This window comes from Lactuca serriola, chromosome 7 (assembly GCF_051521515.1).
Source record: "Lactuca serriola cultivar US96UC23 chromosome 7, Lser_US96UC23_V15, whole genome shotgun sequence".
Classification (NCBI taxonomy): Eukaryota; Viridiplantae; Streptophyta; class Magnoliopsida; order Asterales; family Asteraceae; genus Lactuca; species Lactuca serriola.
Genome location: NC_136414.1, coordinates 64,084,560 through 64,109,324, shown reverse-complemented (window position 1 = coordinate 64,109,324; position 24,765 = coordinate 64,084,560). Strand labels below are relative to the sequence as shown.

Below are 24,765 nucleotides of genomic sequence, written 5' to 3'. Positions count from 1 at the left end.
GTTATCTGCTGAGAGATTTAAGGTGATTATGGCTATTAGTAGAATAACAAGTTGTACGTAAGGCCTGTAATGCGTTGTTTATGCTTATGTTATCTATAACAGTTATGACATCTTGACCTCTGATTTTGAGGTATTTTTTTTTGTTTTTTTTCCCTGCAGTGTGTAAGTGAAGATGATGAAGTTTATGATTTTTTTTCTTTCAATACACCATGATATATAATTTTGCTCATATTTTGTTTGGTTGATTGATTATATATGTGGATTTTGAGGTAGGATTCAATTCTTCCTTCGGTTAATAACTTTGAACAAGATCTAATTATACCTCACCCAATTGATATTCAGCTTTGAAAGCGAGTTGCAGTATGCACCTCAACTGCTCGAGGAAATGCTTCAACCAGGGCGATTAGAGCCAAGAAAGCAGAGGTAGGATTCAATTCTTGCTTTTTCTCGATATTTTTGGGTTTCATTTGTAAGATTAGAATTGTTACCAGAAAAAGTTGGTTACTTTCTTTCAAAACTCCAGTTCTGACTTCAGGTAGTTTAAGTTTTTGACTTTGTTTTAGGATCATTACCAAATAACATGACTTTGTTTTAGGACCATTTTGTAGCATTGGGACCATTTTGCCCCTAATAATTGCTCTTGGGTTGGGTTTTTTTCTTATACCCATGCACCCATATAGTGGTTTTCAGTGGCCAAAATTAGGATACTATTACAAGGAATTAAAAGTGTGAGGGAAGTTTGATCTATTTTAGATTTTTTACAATTTTTTTTTTTCAATTCACAGTAACTTATTTGGTTTTCTGTATTCAGCTCACTCATTTTCAACAAAGTTTAATACATTGAGTTCATTTGAGTCAAAATGAAATTTTTGATATTTCCTTCTTAAAAATGATTACATGCATTCAACAATGTACTTTAAATTTCCTGTCATTTCCTGCTTAAAATTTATTTGTGTTTGTTTTAGGATCATTAATCGGGTGAATACCACATAATAAAGGGTTAGTTGACTTTTAGAAATTTAATAATAACATTCGTAGAAAAATTAGACCACAATTGCTTTTTTTGAAATCTAATAATCAGTTAAATAGGTTGTGTATCTCAACATATTTATTATAGGGGCAGGCAGCAGGCTGGAAAATTTAAAAACAACATAACGATGGTGTAGTATAAGAGTGATAAATAAAGATTATCATTTGGGTTTTTCATGGGAAATATAGAAATTTTTACCTCTGTAACCTTCATTTCAGGTAATTTTCACCTCCATCTATGTCAAGATGTAAAAAGTCAAAGAACTTATTAAATTGAGTTTGAGTTGGATAAAAAAAGTTTGTGTCATGTTTGCATTAAAGGTTAGCCTGTTTATAAAGGGTTCCATATATGCCCCTCTGTCTGAATCGGGGCTGTAACTTTAGATGTTTATATGGGCTAACATTTTTGTGAATTTATTGTAGGAGCTGGAAAGAGTATTCCAGTGAATACTTCTAAAAAAATTCCTCTGAAACAATCGAGCTATGCAGTGAACATTTCTCAAAGATCACATCACCACCAACAACCGAATTAACAGATTCATGCTTGCTGACAACGAACACATATCATCAAGTGAAAAGGTTAAATATGGTAATCAATTCATAATTTCATATCCAATTTTAGTCAAATATTTGTTTTTAACAAGCATACCGAGAGTCCATTTTTTTATAAGGTAGGTGAATCTAGTGTCATTTTTAAATTGAAGTCAATGAAAACGTGTTATCATTCAAAAGTGAAAATTTTGAAATTTATCAACATTTAAGCAAACCCGATCCAAACTGGCGCCAACAGCGCGTGTAATTCCTGCTAGTTTGTATTGTATGTCTAAAACGAAATGAAAATTAGAATTGAATGTATTATATATTATTTTGCAAATATCCCTCTTAGATTTGTTTTAAATGGTACATATAACAAAACCTGTGGAAAAATATTAAAAAAAGGGCTATAGAGACGACATGTCGTCTGTATAACTTTATAAATGTAAAAACGGTTTCCCCATTCCAGACGACATGTCGTCTGTATTGATCAACTTTTCCAGACGACAAATCGTCTCTATAGGGTCACACTTGTACCGATGACAAGTCGTCGGTATCGGGTCCGAATAAAACTTTTTCTTATTTCCTCGAAAATTAATCCTGACGATCCTTTGCAGACGACATGTTGTCTGGACTGACTATGCTATACCGACGACTCTTGTCCCGACGACATTTTCGACTTTTACCGACGGACCTATACCGATGACTTTTTACAAACCACATGTCGTCGGTATAAGCTTTACAGATGACAAGTCGTCTAGACAGAGTCGATAATTGTTGTCTGCATAGGGCTCGATCTTTGTGGTGTGAATAAAATAATACTAAGGAGAGTGGGTGAGACATGGTCCTAACAAAGACACGTATGTGTCAAACACAACGTGCATGGCATGAAAGTTTGAGTGGAAATCTAGACGTATAAATCCTTTGTGTTGGAAGGGTAGCCAAGGATGACACAGTAAGTGGGACAAAGGATAGGTTTATGTATGATGGTTGTGTAAAGGTAGAATAAACGCCCACAGACACTTACATGTTTGGAGAGACGATGAAACATTATGACATTATTAATGGATGGAGATCGAAATATGTTCAGCAAATGAGTAGCTATATGAAGTGCGTCACCCCAATATGAAAGAGATATACGAGCATGGAATAAGAGGATACAAGTCATGTCGGTCGTGGAGAGAATCATGCACTCAGATTTATCTTTTGTTAGGAGGTCTGAGAACACGAAAAAAAAACTGAATGACTTTTATGTCAAAAAAGATATTGAAAAATTGAGGTTTCGAATGCACAACCATGGTCACATTGGAACAATTTAATATTAAGATTAGATTGATTTTAGACAAACGATAAAGAATGTATAAATTTAGAAAATATTTATGATTTAATAGGTAACATATAGACCCACAAGCAGGAGTAGTAACCCTGAAACAAAAATAACATCGATTGCCTCAAAGATTAGTAACATGTGATCTGTAAAAGTCAGTGTGATCAACATCAAAAGCAACACGAACAATGGATTTATAGGTTTAAAAAGGTAGCGTAACACATGTTGCTAATTTCCAAGCATAACATATGTAAAGAACTAATTTTATTACAAGAGAAATAATAACCAAAAACTAAAGAACATAAAATACGATTCGTAAGGTGGCCAATATGATGCCGAACATGTTGAATGAGAGACATGAAAGAAACCGGAGAATATTGGAATACAAGATAAATATCACACTAAAGCAGGGTTGTGTGAGTACAAAAAAAAAAAGTTCACAAAAAAAAAACAAAAATTCTTCAATTTTTGAGGTACATTTATTATCTTTTTTATATTGACGAACAAATATCATATTTATAAAGCATAGGCATATGTAAAGAATGTTTTTTCAAGATAAAAGCATAGGCATGGGTTGGGAAGGAAGGTGTTTCTGGATGAAATAGCGAGTATTTATGATTTATAATACCTGCAACATACTCTTAACGAAAGATAAGAATAACGGAAATGTACACTAGTATTATTTTTGGATAAAATAGTGTGTTTTGCATGAATTTGGATTTAGGAAATGATATTATATATTTAAATTTATTTATGGAGCAAATAAGATATATCCTTGTTATAAACTGTTGGATCTTTGTTTTGATGATGGATTGGACTATTTTATTTTAAAAGACACAAAATGATAAATATTAATACTTAAGTAATATAATATGTGCTTATTAGTTATTAAAATGTTTTAGAAGTTAGAAAGAAACACCGAAGATGATGGAATTGTATTTAAATATAACGTATTTTAGTAAGTTGGTTCAAAGGACAAAAATTGTTTGTGTTAATTTATTTAAGGTTTAATAGGTTTTCAAAGGTGTGAAAATGATGTATATAGTATCTCTCTGGAATACCATGTCACAATGGGTAGAGATAGATTATATGTAGGCCGAGAAAGGGACTTGGACTCTTTAATTTTTTCTTGCGATCCAAAAGGCACAAATGAGTGAAAAAAAATCTAGTAAATTTTTATACGGACATATAGAGAGGGAGAACATATAGAGAGGGAGAGAGATTCGAAAAGAGTATCATGTACCCAACATCTTATGTTTTTTATTGATCCCCGATGAGAGTAATTGAGTGATAATTAAAGAGATAAAAATGAGAAAGTGAGGTCTGATGAACTCACAACTTTTTTTTTTTTGGCGATAAATAATGTTCGATAGGGGAAATAAGAATTCACATGTTTATGTTGCATGTTTATTTTTTAGCGAGGGTATAAAAATATATCCTAAGCATGTAACGCGGGGTACGTAAGTGTTTATGTGTATTCAAGAGATCGTTCAAATTGTTGGATGCATGGATTTGTTGTATAAAATCAAGGGAATTCTCTATAGGTGGATTTGATGTTTCATAAGGTTAGAAAAAATGAACTTGAGTGTATATGTGCTAGTTGTGAGTGTGTACTTTCCTAAGGTGTATCTACACAATAAAGGTCGGATGAGATCATACAAATATGATTTATACTAAGTCCCAATGGTAGCACATCGTCAAGTAGAACCTTTATAGTGTGAAAATATGGGTTATGTTGTCCAAGTTCACTATAAATATCAAGGTACGTGATAAGGCCATAATGGGGGATTCTAATGTAAATGAAAAGCAAGTTGTATGCTATTTTGGACATTATGAACCATTAAAAAATCTCCAAATGGGAGATCATTTTTATTATAAAAGGCTAATGAGGTACAAATCATTTCTCATCATTTGGTTTAGTGTTTTAGTATCTTTTGAATCATATAATTCATAAGGTTGTATATCCAAGTATTACTCAATATTTAATGCTTATTATTTATTACATAAGCATGCGATATTTTGTGAAACTTATTCTTTGTTGGAAATAGTTGAGGAACATGTAAGTTGGCAATTTCTCTTGATCCCACATTAATAGGGGAAATAATTAAAAGGGTGTATATAAGCCTTCAAAGGCTTTACTAAAAATAAAAGATTGACCAAGCCTACACATATACGTCTAGACTACACGTGTTGTAGATGCGAGTTTGCAAAATGGCACGATTTAGACGCACTTGACACTTTGCATGACACATCGGTCAATGGGAACTGATAAGCTTTTATTTTTAGTGAGTTCGGGCCAAACGGTTTGACCGGCCCATTCAACGCATTGACTGGTGTTGAGTTCATGGATAAGCTCGTATAAACTTCTAGAACCCTACGGAACTGTGTTGCATGGAGAGAAACGCCTCAGATTTGGATTTTTTAGGTCTCCTAGGGTTTTCACGATTATAAATACAACTCTCATAGGATCCGTATAACACACCAAAAAATCACATCATTCATCTTCTTGGTTTAACTTTAGGAATAATAACGACCCTTTATGGGTAGTCCTCAAGAGCTAAAATAGCAAGAAACAAATTTGAGAGAGTGAAATAAATAGTTTATTAAATTATTACAGTTTAATAAATTAATTAAAAACTAGTTAAAATTAATTAAGATTAATTTGAAATTAAATGGAATTAATTTGGATATATTTAAAGGTACAAGGACTGGATGGTAATTGTTCAATAGTTGAACAACATAAACATTCTAGACGTCCGTAAAGGTGGATGATTTTGTAGGGTTTCCAGAATCTTTCAGGTAATTGATAAGGATAAAGATTTGAATCAGGATCAAATCTGATTATTTAATTGATTCAATTTAGGTTTATCCGGAAAATATCACAACTATATAAAGACCTTTCTAGGCCTTAGAAAATCCGATCATACTCTCCATAAGGTTAGAATTTCAGATTTCTCAACCTCTCTCCTCTATCTTTAAAAATTTCTAGGGTTTTAGTCTTTGGGGTATGAGCCATTAGAGACATTTCAACTTTGGGTGCTAGACTATCTAAGGGAAACAAGGAACTGAAATTCTTCAAGTGTTCATGTAACGAATTCGATATTTTCAAAATTTTAGTAATTCTATTCATCTTGTAGCTCTAGATTCATAATTTTTGAAAGCACGTTGTCATAACAGTATAACCAAGATCTAGGGTACATGTACACTTAAGGTTTATATTGCTTATGTTGCCTAAATTTAGTTCATAGATGCCTAGTAAACCCATCTGTTGAATTAGAGCCAATATCTTTTAATTATAAAAACTACTTGAAATAACTGAGAAAAACTAAAGAAACCTACTAATATACGATGTTTTCGCTAATTGTTTCATACACAAAGTCCCGACATGCGCAGAAAAGTAAAGCAGTTCCATTTTTCAATTTTCGGCAAAATCAGAAGCATCATCATTCCAACATACATTTCGAAACAACCCACTACAATCAATGACGTTCTCGTGACTACATACCCAAGACGAGTTCGTTCATATTCTCTCTTTTTTATTTTATATGCTTTAATTATTTATATATATAATGACAACACTATATAATTTAAGTGTACAATATGAGGATAGGAAAAAGGACAACAAGCTTGCAATATAAAAAAATTATATATGCTAGATTAAAAAAATTGAAAAATAAAGACTTGAAAAATGTCCAACATAGAAAATCTAGTAATTTTAAAAAAAATGTTTTGATATTATTACATTGGAACTAAGTTTGCTAGTGTTATGTTGGAAAAGTTGATGAGAATTCTAAAATTTACTTGAGCAATATGTTATAATATATTTGTGGTTTCCCAGTTCAAGTGAAATCATGAGACAAAAACACGAACTTGTATAGTTTGAGGGTGAGGGACATAATATGTTTTGCATCATATACTTGAAATGCGTCCCGGAAAATTTATGTAGTCATTGCACTTTAGACTAATGTCTTTAACCAATAAAGATTGATGTTAAGTTTCGTTGCTTAAGAATATGTTTTTTAGGTTTTTAGTTTAAGTGAAAAAAGTGAGTTGTAAAAAAAGAACAAAAACTAAAAAAAAAATTGTGAAGAAGAATAAAAAGAGAAAAAAATAGAGAAAAAAGTTGCAAAAGTTGTTGAGTGAATAAAAGTGATCAAAGTATGAAGATCTTGAAGAAGTGAAGAAATAAGGCAGATTGCAAAAGCCAAGGGCTTAATAGTCAAATTTGTAATTTTTATTTGTAGGTTATTTTATCGTATGTATGCTTTGGAACTTAACAAAAATATCTTGAAGTTAAGAAAATTTTCTGAGGACCTATTTGGAGAGATGCCGAAATGAATGTTGTTCAAAATAAGTGGGGAACGTCAATGAGATTGTGAGTATTTAGGACTTGGGAAATATTTAGAATCTTTTAGACACAGATATATGCATAGTGATGAGACATAATTGGCGAATTTAATTTGGGTTATTCTGTGTGATGTTGGTAAGAAAGGTTTTGATGTGTGATATTAGAATGATATTATAATAAAAATCTAGTTTTGTTTGGGGACAAACAAAAGAATAATGTGGGGTATATTGATATGGTCTTATTTAACTATGTATTTTAGGCCATTATCCTAATCTATTTAAGTAAAAATGTTATATTTTAACATATATGATACTTAATATGCTTTGAAATGTTCAATTACATTTAAAATTGGAGTTGGGATGCTAAAGCAGGAGAATGGACCTTTAAAGATGCAAAAAGAATGTTGTTGGCAGATTCACCACTCTTCAGTGTTTTGGCCATATCTCATGACTCGTAACTCCAATTGATGAGATTCAAAGTGTTCCAGACAAAATTTCGGACGAATTTCGTGTTTTTGTAAAATTATGATTCCTAGTTCCCACGTCGTGACAAAGCCATTCCCATGGTGTGGCGACATCAGGAAATTTTGTGGATGAGAAGAAACCATCTCTCATGGCATGGCAAGCCTTTCTCCACGCCATGGTGGTGTTGTAACCTATAAATAGAGCCAAAAATTAACCCTAATGACATATCTTCAAACCTAATTCATTTCTTATGAAAATAAACCTTAGAGAAACCATTTTGAGGGTCTACAAGGTGACCGGAGGACCGTAAGCTGATACGGAGAAAAGATCTGAAGGATTCGAGAACTGATTCATGACAGGAATCATTCGGTTTTCTATTATGACCATGATTAGCATTCTAATTGTTTCTATTTGTGTTTTTACTTTTTGAATTTGGCTGTTAAAACATGTTGCTTTCGTTTGGAGTAGATGAAACTCGATTTTATGTGTTGATTTCAATGATTTTGGATTTTATTAGTTTGGTTATTAATTATGTTTGATTGATCATCACCTATCATGTTAAAGTTATGATTTTTATTGCCTATTGCTGAGTTATGTGTAGTTAAGAGGGCCAATCTAATTACATTAACTTGAATCTTAGTTAGTTTATGACCATTAACCTGTTAGGACTAGAGATTGATCAAATCCTAAGGTTAGGTAATGTTAATATGTGACTTTGACTGTGTTAGAGAGTATTAGATATCCATGCTATGCTTTGATTGATTGTCATGACTGTTGATGAGAAATGACCACATCACATCTTTCATGTTCCGAATATATTAAATTAATTATGTGTACACTCATTACATGATCATTGTGTTAGTTGTTCATTAATTATTAGTAATAGGAAATCCGATCAAGATAACTAGTCACATTAGAATTCGATAACCAGCTAATAGGTCCATTGCAATATTAACGAAGTTAACCATGTTTTTGAGAAGTAATCCAAACTAAACTAAAGTACATGAAGTGATTCATTTCCAGTCAGTCTATATAGTTAGTTTAGTTATTACATGATATTTAATAATAAAACCTCTTTTTTACTGCTTCCTTTTATTTAGTATAACATATAATCAAATTTTCTAATATTAGTTCACTAACGTTTCCCTTGAGTTCGACGCCCTTACTTATCAAAACTATATTATACTCGATCAGGTTCACTACTTGTAATGTGTGATTTAGATGCAATAGACTATGAATTATAAATAAAAAATAGTGCATTAAAATAACACGTCATGGAACATCTATTTCGATGAGAAGATGAAGGAGTTTCGTTTCTTAAGAAATAAAGATGAACAATGTGTAACCACTTGGGTTGTGGTGACTTGGTAAGGCAAGTGGAAGATATGGTGGATAACCTATTGACCCATGTTCAAATCCTGGCATTACTAAGCCCTTGTGGCCATGGAGGTTCGCCTGCAGTGACTCCAGGGCATGAGGCAAAGCCTCATGTTTGCAGCGGGGGATTAGTCGGTGCGCGAAAGCTGGCCCGGAAACCCTCGTTAGGGAAGTTCCCTTTCCAAAAAAAAGATGAACAATGTGTGTATGTTAGATCTAGTGGGATGGTATTTTTCTTCTAGGTATATGTCGATGACATTCTTATAATAGGAAACGATATCCCAACACCGAATAGTGTGAAATCCTGTCTTAGGAAGAATTTTGCTATGAAGGATTTAGGATAAACTGCTTACATACTTGGTATTAAGATCTATAGGGATATATCTAAGTGACTAATAAGACTTTTCCAAAATACATACTTAGATAAAATCTTGAAGAAATTCAAGATGGAAGAATCTAAGAAGGGATTTGTGTCTATGCAACATGGCATGGTTTTGAGTAAAACCCAATGTCCAAGTACTAGTGAAGAACTGGACATAATGAGTCGATTCCCATATGCCTCCGTTATAGGATCGATCATGTATGCCATGATAAGTACAAGGCCAAATGTTCCATACGCCATTAGTATGATGAGTTGTTATCAAGTCTGGTGAAAGTCATTGGACCTTAATCAAGAATATTTTGAAGTATCTTAGAAGAACTAAAGAGTTCTTGTTGTACGGTGGTAAAGAAAAGCTAAGCGTTAAATGATATGTGGATGCAAGTTTCCGAACTGACAAGGATAATGTAACACCCCAATCGCTAGGTAAAACCTTCTACTAATTATTTCGTTTATCCTTGGACTAGACTTGAGTACGCTGGCGTACATAAGGTACGCACGATGTACTCCTATGCATGCGCAAAAAAGGCGATGTCCCCTACGTACGCTTAGCGTACCTATGCGTATGCAGGACGTACGCAAGCCAGGGCAAACCCTAATTTTTAAGGTTTGCACCGTATTTAAGCTCATTAAGCCCCTCAAGTTCTTCGCCTTATCAGCCTCCATTGCCTTTTTGAGCTAATCTTGAAACCCTATCCTTCTTGAGAGTATTCTTGAGCTTACTAAGAGTTTTTGGGTGTTCTTTTGTGATCTTGAAGAAGAAGAAGAAGGCTTGAGGAGAAGCATTGGACAAGAAGGAGCTTGTAGATCCCGAGGTTATTCATCATTTTTAGCTCATTAGAGGTATAAAGTTTGAAACTTGTTCATTCTAAGTCTAGATCTAAGTTTGGGGAAGAACTTATCATATTTTGGTCCCATAACTTTGGTCTCATGGAGCATGGACTACTCCAGACCATTTGAGTTGTCCTTTTGGGCTCTTAGGAGTGCATGAAGTCATAAAGTTTGTATCTTGGAGGTTAGAACTCAACCTCGCATGGGTTGGTGACCACTTAAGAGAGATGGAACGCTAAATCCATGGTTTGAGTCCCATTAAGACATGCAAAAGCATAAAGTTTGCAACTTTATGGATTAATACACTTTAATAAGCTTGGATCTAAATTGGACATTAGGCCTTAACTAATTAAGACCTTAGAAGGAGGATTTGGTCAACTGCAGCATACACCGGGCGTAGCTAGACGTACGCTGCACGTACGCGTCTGAGGTCTCGACTTTGAGAGAGTCATGACTACGCTGGGTGTACTATATGTACGCTGAGCGTACTCACCAGAGAGGATATTGGGATTTTTAGCCTTAGGTCATTTTGGACTTAGGGACTTGGGCTTTTGTTGGGCCGCAAGCTTTTCAATGGTGAGGCTTCTTGATCTTGGGCCCATTTTAGATATGGTCCATCTTCTGGCCTTTGGGGCTAATTATATTTGGGCCTTGGTGGGTTAGGCCCAATAAGGCTAGGATTAATCCTTTTTACCTTTGGACTTAGGATTTAGGGTTTGGACTTGCGGGTTGGATTGTTGACCTAAATTCTAATTAGTTTCTTTACTTGTGATTTAGTGAGAGGATTTCATGAGTCAGCAGCTGTCACACCCCAAAACCACGAACGGCGGAAACGTTCAGGGGTGGAGGACGTCATGTACAGTATCACGACAGTGTAATATAATAAACAAGCAACAACATCATCCATTGAATTACAAGTAGAGTTTTAATACATGTGTGTTCTTTCATTGTAGTAAGACACCAAAAATATACAATCAAAATAAAAGACGAGTCTTGTCTGCTCCGTCTTCTCAAAACCTGGCCATCGTACCTGTCTACTGTTGACCTGAGAATACAAGTTATTTTGAAAGAGAGTATCAGCTTTAAAGCTGGTGAATTCATAAGTAATTAAATGTCATTGTCTTGCTTATGAAAATCTATTATGAAGGTCATGTAAACCTTTAAATGAAAATGTTGATGTAAGTATGAAAAACCTTAGAAAATCCCTTATTTTCTATAAGTATGAAGTGTAGTCTTCTACCAAGACCCGAATGTTTTGTTATGACTATGTAGTCTTCTACCAAGACCCGAATGTTTTGTTATGACTATGTAGTCTTCTACCAAGACTCGAATGTTTTGTTATGACTAGGTAGTCTTCTCCCAAGACCCGAATGTTTTGTTATGACTATGTAGTCTTCTACCAAGACCTGAATGTTTTGTAAGTAATATGATAGCTTTTCCTTTCTATTGACTAGTACTAGAGTACTTAGTCTAACTCCTTGTTTATGTGAAAGTATCACAAAATAAAGTAAACAGGAAAAATATAATCATGTAAGTGTTATTATCTTGGGTTACCAGGACAAATACGACATCACCGAAGCGAAAGATAGAACCTATGGACATCCGAAGAGTGTCCCCTCATCCTCTGTAGCGGAAGCAGGGTGGAGGGAGGGTTAGTCCCAACATCGATCTCCTAATATCGATCGTTAACCTAATGATCCTCCGAAGATTCACATCTCATCCACTGTTGCAACAGTTGGACAGAGGGATGGTTAGTCCCGTCACTGACTACTAAGTAAGTAACAACCTTAGACATCCGTAGACGTTCATCGACCACTGGTGCTAATCAGTGGGGTTCGGAATGGTAAGTCCCGCCGAATTATCCCATTGAACTGGGATAGGAAAGATAATTTACACAGTAAATACTAATAAATCATCCTCGTAGTTCTAAGTACAAGTATCCAGGTAAGTAAATACAAGATAATGCACCTAAGTAACAGTGTTCCTGTATGGTATTCATGTAAGTGTGTTCATGTAACAGGTAAGTATATGTAAACATATTCATGTATCATGTAATCCTAAGTACGTGTACTCATGTATCATGTAAGGTATTGGTATCGACTCATGAATGAACCGACTCTTGTGTGATTCCTTGTAGTAGTAATAATGTTTGATATCTTCTGACTATCCCTATGATAGTTAACTGGAAGGTAACTGGTTGTTTACGTAGGTGTATGCACTCTCGCTACCCAAGAGTATTGGAAACTAAATGAAGGGTGAAAACTATAATCTCTAACATATAAATGAACATATGCGCATAAGTATAGTTTGATTCAAGAAGGTAAAATAATGGTTTTACAAGATATCTAGGAGTTTTGAACAATAATTAAGAATGACTTGATGTCATTTTAATAAACATTTCAAAACTAATACTTTTGTTATCAAGGTATTTTAAGATAGAAAACCATTTCATGTGACACCTTTTGAAATATGTGAAATCTACTGAGTGAAAACACAGTTATAAAATACATAAGATTGATTTAATAACATACTGTTTTCTACTTGTATTCCCCCCATTAATACGTTTAAAATCATTTAAAACATTGATTAAGGGGTATGAACTCACCTGTAGTTGGTGGTTCGGATGAACTGGACGGTGTAGGATTGCTAGGTGTCAAGTGAGGACTTGTACACACACTACGATCCTAATGAACATATAATCACACATATGTGCACTCAATTAGTCTCTAATTAATAATTGATAATGTTAAGACATCCTAGACATAATAAACACTTTATATAAGTGTTTTAAGCCCTAAGGATTGCATCTAAGCTATTGTGGGACAAGGCACTTGTGTTTAGGGTTCCAAAGGACCCCATATATGAGTTTACTCCTCATATACCAACACACATGGAGTTTACGGTTGTAAACTCTTGAGTTTACGGCCGTAAACTCCCAACCATTGGTGTTTTGTGTGTTTGGAAGTTCCAAATGATTCCTAGAATTATTCCAACTTGGTGGTTAAATTCTTGGAAGGGTTTAAGGCCTAGAAACACTCCCTAGAGGAGTTTACGGCCCCAAGGCCATTTCCTTTGGAGTTTACGGCCGTAAACTCCCTTGGAATGGTGTTTTTGTTGTTTTCAAGTCTCTTGCATATGAGGGCTAGGTTCTAGACTTTTACCTAAAGCATATGAAGGCATTAGGCACACTTTGGTGCCCCTTTAATGAGTTTACGGACCATGAACCATGTCATGGCCGTAAACTCACTTTTCAAGGTGATTCTTATGTGTTTAAGGCCCTTGATTTATTGGGAACAAGTCTAGGTAAAAGCCTAAGGCCTTAAGTGCCTTGAAAGCACCATTTTGAGTATGATTTTGGAGTTTACGGCCTAAGAAACTCTTGGGCCGTGAACTCCCAAACTTGGGTGGGTTTTGCTTGATTTCATGTCCCTAACACACTCCTATACAAGTCCAAGGCAGTTGTATATCACGGGGGACAGTCTAGGCTTCGTTTCGGGAGTTTACCGCCCAAGAACACCTTGGGGAGTAAACTCCTAAATCTAGTGATTTAGCCTTCTAAATCATGTTATTGACACATATAAAGCTTTCTAACACTACTAGAAAGAGGTACTCACGATTTGGGATAAAAACCCGAAGATCCGTGAGAGAGAAAATGGCTTTTCTCTAGTTGGAAATGAGAATAATGAATGAATTTGGTTCAGAATTCTATTTATAGTCCTGAGATATTTTTGGCAGAAAATATTTTTATTCCTGAAATGATCTCTAATATAATAGAGTGTTGGAATAACAGTGTTGCACAAAACTCTAGTGCACCCACTCTCCTGATATTTCCTGAAGTGTAAACCCTGAATTACTCAAACTTACACGAAAAGTCTGAAAATTAACTGTGACTGCTATAACTTCTATTGAAGTGGTATAGTTTGTACATAATGGAAATTTCGGGTTGTCACAGCAGCCCAAGTGTGATTTGATATCTTCAGTCTGAGGTGAGTTTCCTTCATTGTAGCAGTGGATCGAAGGCACCAATACCGACCCGTTAGATTATGTTTGGAGTATGATGATTTTCTTCGTGACAGTTACCTATTATATATGTATCTGCTTGATGTCTCTATGACTCTTATTGTTATGATTATATGTGTTAATGGTAGGGGTGAAATAGACCCGATACCGATTGAAAGATACCGAAGGGGGTGAAATAGACCCAATACCGGTTGAAAGATACCGAAAGGGGTGAAATAGACCCAATACCGGTTGAAAGATACCGAAAAGGGGGTGAAATAGACCCAGTACCGGTTGAAAGATGCCAAATGGGGTGAAAGAGCCCCGATATGTTTTTAACTGTTATATATGTATGTTATGGGGTATTTTGGGGGAACTTACAAAACTTTGTGCTTACAGTTTTCAGTTTATGGTTTCAGGTACTTCCTGCTCGAAATGGAAGGGCTTGGCCTGATCACACTGCATCCACCTATGTGTTTCCACATCACGTGATTTTGGGATTTGTAATTTGATAATATTTTAATATGATATATTTTTGACTACTTGATGTGATTATCATACAATTGGAATTAATTTAAAAATGAAAATTTTATCTGAATTTTTGGGATGTTACAAGTTGGTATCAGAGCCTTGGTTTGAGAGATTCATGCATACTCTTGGGTGTTCCTGAACTCAAATCGAGGATTTGGTAGATTATCCATAAAAAGAAACACTTTATTTAAGGAATTTTAATAATAGAAAGGGGTGCGATGCGTGCAATCAGCCGAGCTCAAGTATGTCTTCCCAAAATACCCATACATGTTATATGTTTTACGCTTTGATATGAGAATTGCATACTAGATTAAGGCTAAGGATCTACTCAAAATTGCATGATAAAATGCTAGGAGAGATTCCTTTATATGCCTATTGTATGAACTTATAGATTGCATACTAGTATGAGATCAGTTATCTGAAAGGATGGCATGTTTAGATTGTGTTATGATTTGAATTGCTTGATCCTAGAATGTTGTGTGCTTTGTGCTTTTAAGAATTTTGTTAGTACCAGCTGACCAGTGGATGAATTTGTTTGATTACATATTATTGGGATTAGATAATTTTAGAAGGATAGGTTTAACTCTATTGTGTAGCTCTTGTTTGAGTCCAACCGTTGTAGTGTGGGACCTTTCATTCAAAGAATTATCTAGTACCAATAGTATGTAATTGTATTCGTGTGGTAGTTAGATGGTATTAGTGGGAGTTCCTTCTATAGCTGATAGTAGAGAGTGGTGAGGAAAGGAACCCAAGGAAGTCCCTGGAATATGTATTGGTGCGTAGGACTCCTTATAGTATGAGGAGAATATTAGATAGGAAAGAAGGACTTAGAGGAGTCGGGGTAGTCTTTGAGGAGCGTATAGATAGGTGTGGAAGGTAATACTGGGCCCGTACTATTGAAAGCATAGGATTTATACCTGAGACCGGGAAGACCACGATAAATCTAGGAAGCTCGAGAGTGTGAACCTCTTCGCATGTTTACTGATTGTTTATGTGGTTATGTTTCGGCATGGTGAGGACACACAATAGAGCAGGGGGTTCAGGATCTGGATCTGGTTCAAGCACGGGTACCGAACCAAGTGATGAGGGATTACACGATTTTATTGGGTCAGAGGTTACTAGAGTCATCCTTGATGCGACCCCGGTGATGTTTGGGTCGATCAAGGAGGATATCATGGAGCTGATGGAGGAATGCCTTCGTATCTTCAGTGCTGATTTTTCTGCAAGCCAGTCTGGGGCCCGCACTCTCTCCTTCAAGATTTTTAGGGGGATGCGGGGCACCAAAATTCTTTGGGGTGAAGGACCTCATTGTTGTCAGGCATTGGCTAGCAGATATTGAGTGTAGCTTCTGCCCCGAGGGGTCAATGGTGAGGTTCGTTGTAGGATGTTTGAGAGAGCGCACTTGGGATTAGTGGGAGGAGGTTGGATATACCTTGGGAGCCCTAGCTATTAAGGCCATGACTTGGTCGTGTTTTGTGACCCAGTTCAGAGCAAAGTTTGCACCAGCTGTTGAGGTGCAACAACTAGCTAGGGAGTTTCTGGATATGAAACAGACGACTGAGACCGTGACGAAGATCACTGAAAAATTTCGAGAGAGAGATTTATTGGTACCCAAGTACGTGGTGAATGAAGAGATGAGGAAGACTTGGTACCATGACATGCTAAGACCTGATATCAAGGAGTTTGTTAGTTTTTCCACCTGTCCGAATCTGGACGACATGATATCCAGGGCTTGGGAGTGGTAAATTAATTTGGAGCATATAGGGAAGATGAAGGCGGAGCATGGGTAAACGACTAGGGTTTCGATGAAGAAACCCAAGGGCTTCGATTCTAAATCAATGGGACAACAGGGCCAGAGTCGTTGTGGTAGGTGCGATAGGGCACATGATGGGGTTTGTAGAGCGGATGGTGCGGGCCGCTACAAGTGCGGCAAGACAGGGCATTTCAGCAGGGATTACACTACTACTACCACCACCACCCATACATCAGAACTGATTTGCTTCCATTGCAATTAAGGGCGCCACTAGAAGGCCAACTGCCCGAGTTTAGCATCAGGAGGACCAGTAGCAGCACCTGCTCTGACAACTCTGAGGATTACAAATGGCCGCCAGGGCAAGGGGGAGACGCTATTTTTTCGGAGTTGGGCATTTCAGTTGATAGCTGAGAAGCCTCATGCAACACCCGATGTGGTAACTGGTACGTATCTTCTCATTATCTTCTTGTTTATATGATTTGTAATGCTTATATGTTGTATTGTTGTTTAGGGTCGTTCCTTTTGAACGATATTCCTACGGTGATCTTATTCGATTTGGGGCTACCCGATCTTTTGTATCCATTGCGCTTAGAAAGAGATTTGATGATGTTCCGGGAGAGTTGGATTATCCACTAGAGGTTGAGATTGTTGATTACCGCCTGGTCCGAGTGTCGTGGGTTCATCAGGGATGCACCTTGGATATATTCAGTGAGTCGTATCTGATTGATTTTGTTCCGATTCCCCTACGCGAGAGTAAGGTCATTATGGGGATGGACTGGTTAAGCCCCGATGGGATGATGATTGATTTTGGGCTTCATTTGGTACGTGTTCGGACCCCAAGTGGGGGAGATTTGGTGATCCACAGTGAGGGTGCTCAGTGTAGACCGACCTTCTGTTCGGCAACCTGGGTTGGACGTTATCTTCAGTAGGGATGTTTTGGGTTCGTGACCTATGTGAGGGATACTCGGGAGAAGGATGAGGTGACCATTGATGATGTACCGATTATTCGGGAATACTCGGATGTATTCCCGGAGGATTTTCCGGGAGTGCCTCCGGAGAGGCAGGTGGAGTTTCAGATTGATTTGGTTCCAGGTGTGACTTCGATAGCTAGAGCACCTTATCGGTTAGCACCTCCAGAGATGCAAGAGTTGTCCACACAACTGTAGGACTGCTAGACAAGGGATTTATTCGGCCAAGTATTTCACCATGGGGAGCGCCGATCTTATTTGTGAAGAAAAAGGATGGGAAGTATCGGATGTGTATTGACTACCGAGAGCTGAATAAGCTAACGGTGAAGAACCGTTACCCACTTATGAGGATCGGCGATTTATTTGATCAACTTATGGGCACATCTTGGTTCTCCAAGATTGATCTGTGTTCGAGTTATCACCAGATGAGGGCCACGAAGGAGGACATGTAGAAGATAGCCTTCCAAACTCGTTATGGTCATTACAAGTTCGTGGTGATGCCTTTTGGGGTCACCAATGCTCCAGCCGCATTCAGAGATTTCATGAATCGTGTATGCAGGCCCATGCTGGACCGGTCTATGATTGTGTTTATTAATGACATCCTGGTCTATTCCATGACCCAGGAGCAGCATGAGGAGCACCTGAGGGAGGTATTGGAGGCTCTGAGGAGGAAGAGATTATATGCGAAGTTCTCTAAGTGTGGGATATCCAGCTACACGTCGCTCCACCTCCGGCTACTGTGTCTTTTTAAGGGACAACCTCATCTTATGGTCCTCCAAAAGACAGGGCACAATTTCCAGATCAAGTGTCAAGGGTAAATACCGCGGCGTTTGGAACACTGTCGCAAAGACTTCGGGGATCCGAAATCTTTTATTAGAGCTACATTTCCCTACCACTAATGCGATCATAGTTTATTATGACAACGTCAGCACGGTTTACATGTCAACTAATCCGGTTCAACATCAACGGACAAAGCACATAGAAATTGATATTCACTTTGTTCGTGACAAAGTAGCCCTCGACCATATTCGGGTTCTTCATGTTCCATCTACTGCTAAGCAGTGGCGGATCACAGTGGTGCCCTAAGGGTCCCGAGCCACTACTCCGACGCCGACACGTAGTGTAAATTTTTTTTTAATGTTTTTTCTATTGGGTGCACCGGCTTAAAACACGAGTGACACTACTAATATATATTTATTTGGAACTTTTTTTTAGTGCCACCCCTACGAAAATGTTCTGCGTCCGCCACTGCTGCTAAGTATGCCGATATCTTCACTAAATGGCTACCCACCAGCTTGTTTTAAGACTTTTGTTCCAGTTTGAATGTTTGCCATTCACCTCCTGATCAAACTGCGGGGGATGTTAGTATACTTGTATTTGTATATGTTGTAGCCCATATTGATAGCCAAGGTGTGTAGTATAACATTGGTCTGTGACCTTGTACACATGTATTTATACCTTTGTATTGTTCTGGTTATGGGAGCAAGATCATATATTCTTGTCAATTATAGGAAGTTGGAAAATCTAGAACAACACACACCATTTTGACATCCAACTCACCAGATCTTAATTTTTTTTTTCACATGTCCACCTCCACCACATATTTGCCAAGGGTGTGAACTTCTCACACCCTTTATACAAGACGGCAAAGAAACGTATCCACTTTGATTGTGTAGGTTTAGATGAGTAGACAACCTCCTTTGACCTAGCCTCTAAGTAAGAATATTGGATTGAACAAAGATCCAGTTGTTCCAACATTCTGTATCATTGTCAACCACCGAAGCAGTTTTGTATATAATTCTTGGAGTTTTTTACCATAATAGGGTGGATGGAAAAAATATTTACCATTTTAGTGTTCTTTCAAAACTATTTACTATTTTAGTGTTTTTCTCTTTTTTCTTTATTTTTTAGTTTCCTTTTCAGTTTTTTTAATTTAAATATCTTATTTTTCTTTTTTTCTTTTTTATTCTAACTTTTTATTGTTTTTCTCATTTTTCTTTACTTTTTAGTTTCTTTTCAGTTTTTTTTTTTTAAATTTAAATATCTTATTTTTTTTCTTTTTTATTTCACCTTTTTATTGTTATATATATATATATATATATATATATATATATATATATATATATATATATATTTAAATGACAACTTTCATTTTAGTTTTTTTTTTATCCTTTTTTACTGTTTTTAAATATATTTTTTTTATTTATTTTTTTCTATTTTATTTAAATATCCGATTTTCTTATACAACCTTTTTATCATCAAATTTTAGCCTCAACATTAAAAAATCATCAAAAACCACCACTATAATCAAATTTTAAGGTGCAAAAATTCCAACATTCACATACAATGTTTTTAAAGTGAAAAAAAAAACCTCAACATTGTTTCTTACAAAAAAAACACCACAAAAAAACTTCAACATTGTTTATTACAAAAAGAAAACCATCATAATTAGCTTCATCTTGAACCGGTAAAAAATCATTACCTATAAAAAAATATTATTTTTTAAATTACCTTGGTATAGACGGACATCTATTAAGTGGATGACTCTCCAACCATTCTCGAGCACGTGGATTTAACCGGGACATAATCGAAAACGATGTCCGTCTATGCCAAGGTAATTTAGAAAAAATAATATTTTTATGGTATTTGTTATAGTTATTCTCTTGTTATTATTATTTTTTTTACAGGTAATGATTTTTTACCGGTTCAAGATGAAGCTAATTATGATGTTTTTCTTTTTGTAATAAACAATGTTGGAGTTTTTTTTGTGGTGTTTTTTTTGTAAGAAACAATGTTGAGATTTTTTTTACACTTTAAAAACATTGTATGTGAATGTTGGAATTTTTGCACCTTAAAATTTGATTATAGTGGTGGTTTTTGATGATTTTTTAATGTTGAGGCTAAAATTTGATGGTAAAAAGGTTGTATAAGAAAATCGGATATTTAAATAAAACAGAAAAAAATAAATAAAAACACATATATTTAAAAACAGTAAAAAAAAGATAAAAGAAAAACTAAAATGAAAGCTGTCATTTATATATATATATATATATATATATATATATATATATAACAATAAAAAGGTTGAATAAAAAAGAAAAAAAATAAGATATTTAAATTAAAAAAAACTGAAAAGAAACTAAAAAGTAAAGAAAAATGAGAAAAACAATAAAAAGCTGGAATAAAAAAGAAAAAAAGAAAAATAAGATATTTAAATTAAAAAAAAAGTAAAAAGAAAACTAAAAAATAAAGAAAAAAGAGAAAAACACTAAAATAGTAAATAGTTTTGAAATAACCATAAATATTTTTTCTATCCACCCTATTGTAATCAAAAACTTATAATTCTTGTAAGAAAGGCAACAGTGAATTTCCTGTCCATCATAAACTCCCGACATCAACTATCCAAACTATTGGACAGAGAAAGATCTGCAATTGAAGATAGGAGAGCCATCATGTCGCCATTAGACCTCCTTAAATCGATTTGTCTCATCTAGTTCCATGCCTGATTACGAATTACCATCTTTTCATATGTCTGCAATGGAGCACTCTTGTTGTCTTTCAAGTGCAAAGAGGCTTTAATTCCATGTCCACTTGTCTAACCATAACCATGTAACATTACGTCACCAATTTCCCTTCTAATGGAATCGATAATATCAATATTATAATCTTTGAGATTATATACAAGTATAATATTTTCTGGTGACTGATATGTCCATGCATAACATTATCCAACAAAAGTAGACAATATTCGCCATGGATTGCTTTAATAACTCGGCACCACCTAGAGTTATGTTGGTGAAGGAATCTCCAAATCCATTTGGAGAGAAGAGCCAGCTCTAAAAAGACTTCCCACCCCGAGGCCTCCACCCTCCTTCTTCGCAGCGGCATTCTTCTATTTAATCCATTTTATTTTTCTATCTTATACACTCCCAGCATTATAAATTTTTTACCTGTTCTCTCACAGAAATTCAAAATCTATTTATATACTTTGAGCATAGAGAAGATAAAGACCCTATACTTCCAAGGAAGGACCACTTTACTTTGGATAAAGTATGCTGACTCCCACTTCGAAAGATTCTTACAAAATTTATCCAACAAAAATGACCATTTGTTTTCCAACTGTAGACATTTGATCTCCAATCGGAATAAGAAATAAACTTCGTAATTGGGAAGCTTTGCAATTTAGCAGGTCGCCCATGTCTTCAACTACTCTATCATTAATTCCAATACCAAAAAGTGAGTTTTTCGTGTAGAACACCTGGAGGCCGAAGGCTATATGAAAATGCCACAATTTAGGGTGTATCACGTTTGTGATGAAGAACATTAGTAATTAGTTACTAACAAGATTGCTATATTAATTTGGCATGGTATCCAAGCCGTTTGGGTCTAGAAGTGGCGCATTATTGTAAGTGGGTCGCCATCATGGAGAGCCTTTTGTTATCCGACCTATTTTTATGTTAATTAGTTAGCTGTACATTTAAAGATTAACACTTCTAAGTTGCTTTTCTTCGTAAAAAATGTGCATGATACATATACATCGTATAATGCAAGATTTGTAAAGTTTAATAAGTATGGTTCATGCCAAGTTTTAAAGTTTTAGGTTCATTAAAGCATGCAAATTGTGTCTCACATTTATCTCACCATGTTTGAACTTTTCTTATTTTAGGATGGCATGAATATTTTGATAATATTTCACTGTTTCAATCTTTATATCATTGGTGTGCTTTATCGGAATCTATAATGTTCAAAAGGAATGTCCACATTTTAAGGGAGACAATCACAAACGTTTAAGCGCTTGTTCCACAAAACTAGCCGGTAATGGTAGCGATTAACGGTTAGCGAGTAGCTGGTAGCGGATAGCGTTTTGTTGAAAGCTATTTCATGTAGTTTTTGATTTTGGAGCGTTTTGTTGAAAGCTACTTCATGCAGCTTTTAATTTTGGAGGGTTTTTTTATGCTAAAAGTTAAACGCTCCTGTCGTCGAACAAAGTTTTTCTTTTTTACTACCGTTTTATTAAAAGCTAAAAAAACAGAAGCTCCCAAACGCTACGTCCCGAAAATGTCTTTAGTAAACCCAAATCTAAAAATGGTGTAAATATAATCAACTTTGACTTGTTCAAGTCTTTCGGTTAGTTTTAGAATATATATATATATATATATATATATATATATATATATATATATATATATATATATATATATATATATATATATATATATAGGGTTAGATTCATTTGAGTCGACTTAATTTTGTGAGAGTGTGAGACGTAATTCTAACAACTCATTTAGTAGATAAAAAAACATTTTTAAAATGCAAAATAATTGAAAATTTTTGAATTTTTTTTCAAATATTATTTTCTGGAATTTATATTTTCCAAAAAAAACCAAAAAATAAATAAATAAATACATTCTTTTTAAATATTCTAATAAAATATCAAAATATTCTACATATCTGATACATCTAGTAGAATATTCTAATATTTTAAAAATCACATTAGAATATTTACAATGTAATATTCTATTAGAATATTTCACGTATTTAAAAAAACAGTAATTTATTATTATTATTATTATTATTATTATTATTATTATTATTTTATTATTTTATTTCACGTATTTTTTCTTTTTTTTGCATTTTAAAATTATTTTTAGATTTGGTCTCACGGTCTCATAAAATTAGCATAGTCTCAAATGAACCTGAACATATATATATATATATATATATATATATATATATATATATATATATATATATATATAGAGAGAGAGAGAGAGAGAGAGAGAGAGTGAGGTAGGTTCCGTTAAAATTAGAAATAAAATAGAGATTCTTGAGATTTAACCTCAGCCACATATTCCACATCTGTCGCTCTAATCCTTCTGGCGTACCGGCACAACATGCCTTTTATAGTCATAAATGATTATATAGCGTTGTCCGTTCCTTTCTCCTCTGTCACCATCCCCACCACCATAACCGCTACCACCGCAACCACTACAACCACCTATCACACCAGCCAACCCTACCATTCTCACCTCCGTCACTTATACCACCGCCACCTCTGCAACCACCACATTTTCTGCCACCAACTGTCATAATCATATATGATTACTCAATTTGTGAACAAATATATATGTATAATCATTTATGATTATGCATAAACATATAAACATGTATACTTATATATGATTACAACTCTCTGCCATATAATTATTTAGACTAAACTGCAAATTTGGTCCCTGTGGTTAGTCAAAAAATGTGGATGAAGTCCAAAAAATTTCTGACTTGCACCATTGGTCTAAAATTGAATCTTTTTTGTGGTTTTGGTCCATCATAAAATTAAAATAACTTGAAAGGACTATTATGTCCTTCTTATTTTCTTTTTACATTTCTTTAAATATATTTTAATATTTTCAAAAAAAAAGAACCACCTACATTCGTAAACCCCCCTTCTCTCTCTTGTAGCAGTAAGAGAATCCATATTCATGGATATTCAAGGTCATCGGGAACAAACTAACAAATTGGGTTTTTATGATCTATAAATCCAAACAAGAATCAAAACAAATCTCCAAAATAATCAAAGTATCAAACCCCATTTGAAGAAGTTGATGGTTGTTATAGGGATTAAGTATAAGGGTTTATAAACCCACTTGACTGGCCGCCGATGTTCTCACATTTCATTCACAGAGGTGGGTGGTGGTGGTGGTCGTCGTTCCATTCCTGGTGCTTCCTTCATACTTGCTCGATTCGAAAATGGATTCTCGATGAACACACACAATGGATATGGATATGAAGATGATGAACTTGTTGGTGTGAAGATGACGATGAATCAACGTGTTTGTTTCGAGAACTATGGGATAGAGGGGGGAAGAGATCAAGTTCAAATTTCCGGTAAGCTTGATAATCATAACAACAACTAATTGTCTGGGTTGTCTTCGCATCAAACATACACACAAACATAATGAAATCACAGATTTTGGGTGTAAGTAACTGAAATCAGAATCAAATAGCACCATCATGGGTTGTCTTTTAAGAAATTTTGCACATGCCTATAGAGTAATTAACATCATTGTCATACCTTTGTTCTTGAAAATTTGTAACTAGTGGGTACATCTCAAGAACATACTTTGCACCCTGTGAGTTTGAGAAATTTATTCATCTAGTGGGTTCATCCCAAGGACATGATTTTGAACTCTTTGGGTTAATCCAAGTTGCAGGAAAAAGATGAGAT

General features: G+C 35.1%; 1 long non-coding RNA gene across 2 annotated transcripts; it reads left to right on the top strand.

The window, feature by feature from the left end:
* The first annotated feature begins 71 nt into the window (after nt 1-71).
* On the top strand, nt 72-1,895 carry LOC145062823 (uncharacterized). Of its 2 annotated transcripts, none has more exons than XR_013687734.1 (3): nt 72-130; nt 343-423; nt 1,453-1,895. It is a non-coding gene; the product is annotated as an uncharacterized LOC145062823 (long non-coding RNA). The 2 variants fall into 2 exon arrangements; XR_013687735.1 differs by lacking the exon at nt 72-130 and adding an exon at nt 171-269.
* Nucleotides 1,896-24,765: the final 22,870 nt, after the last annotated feature.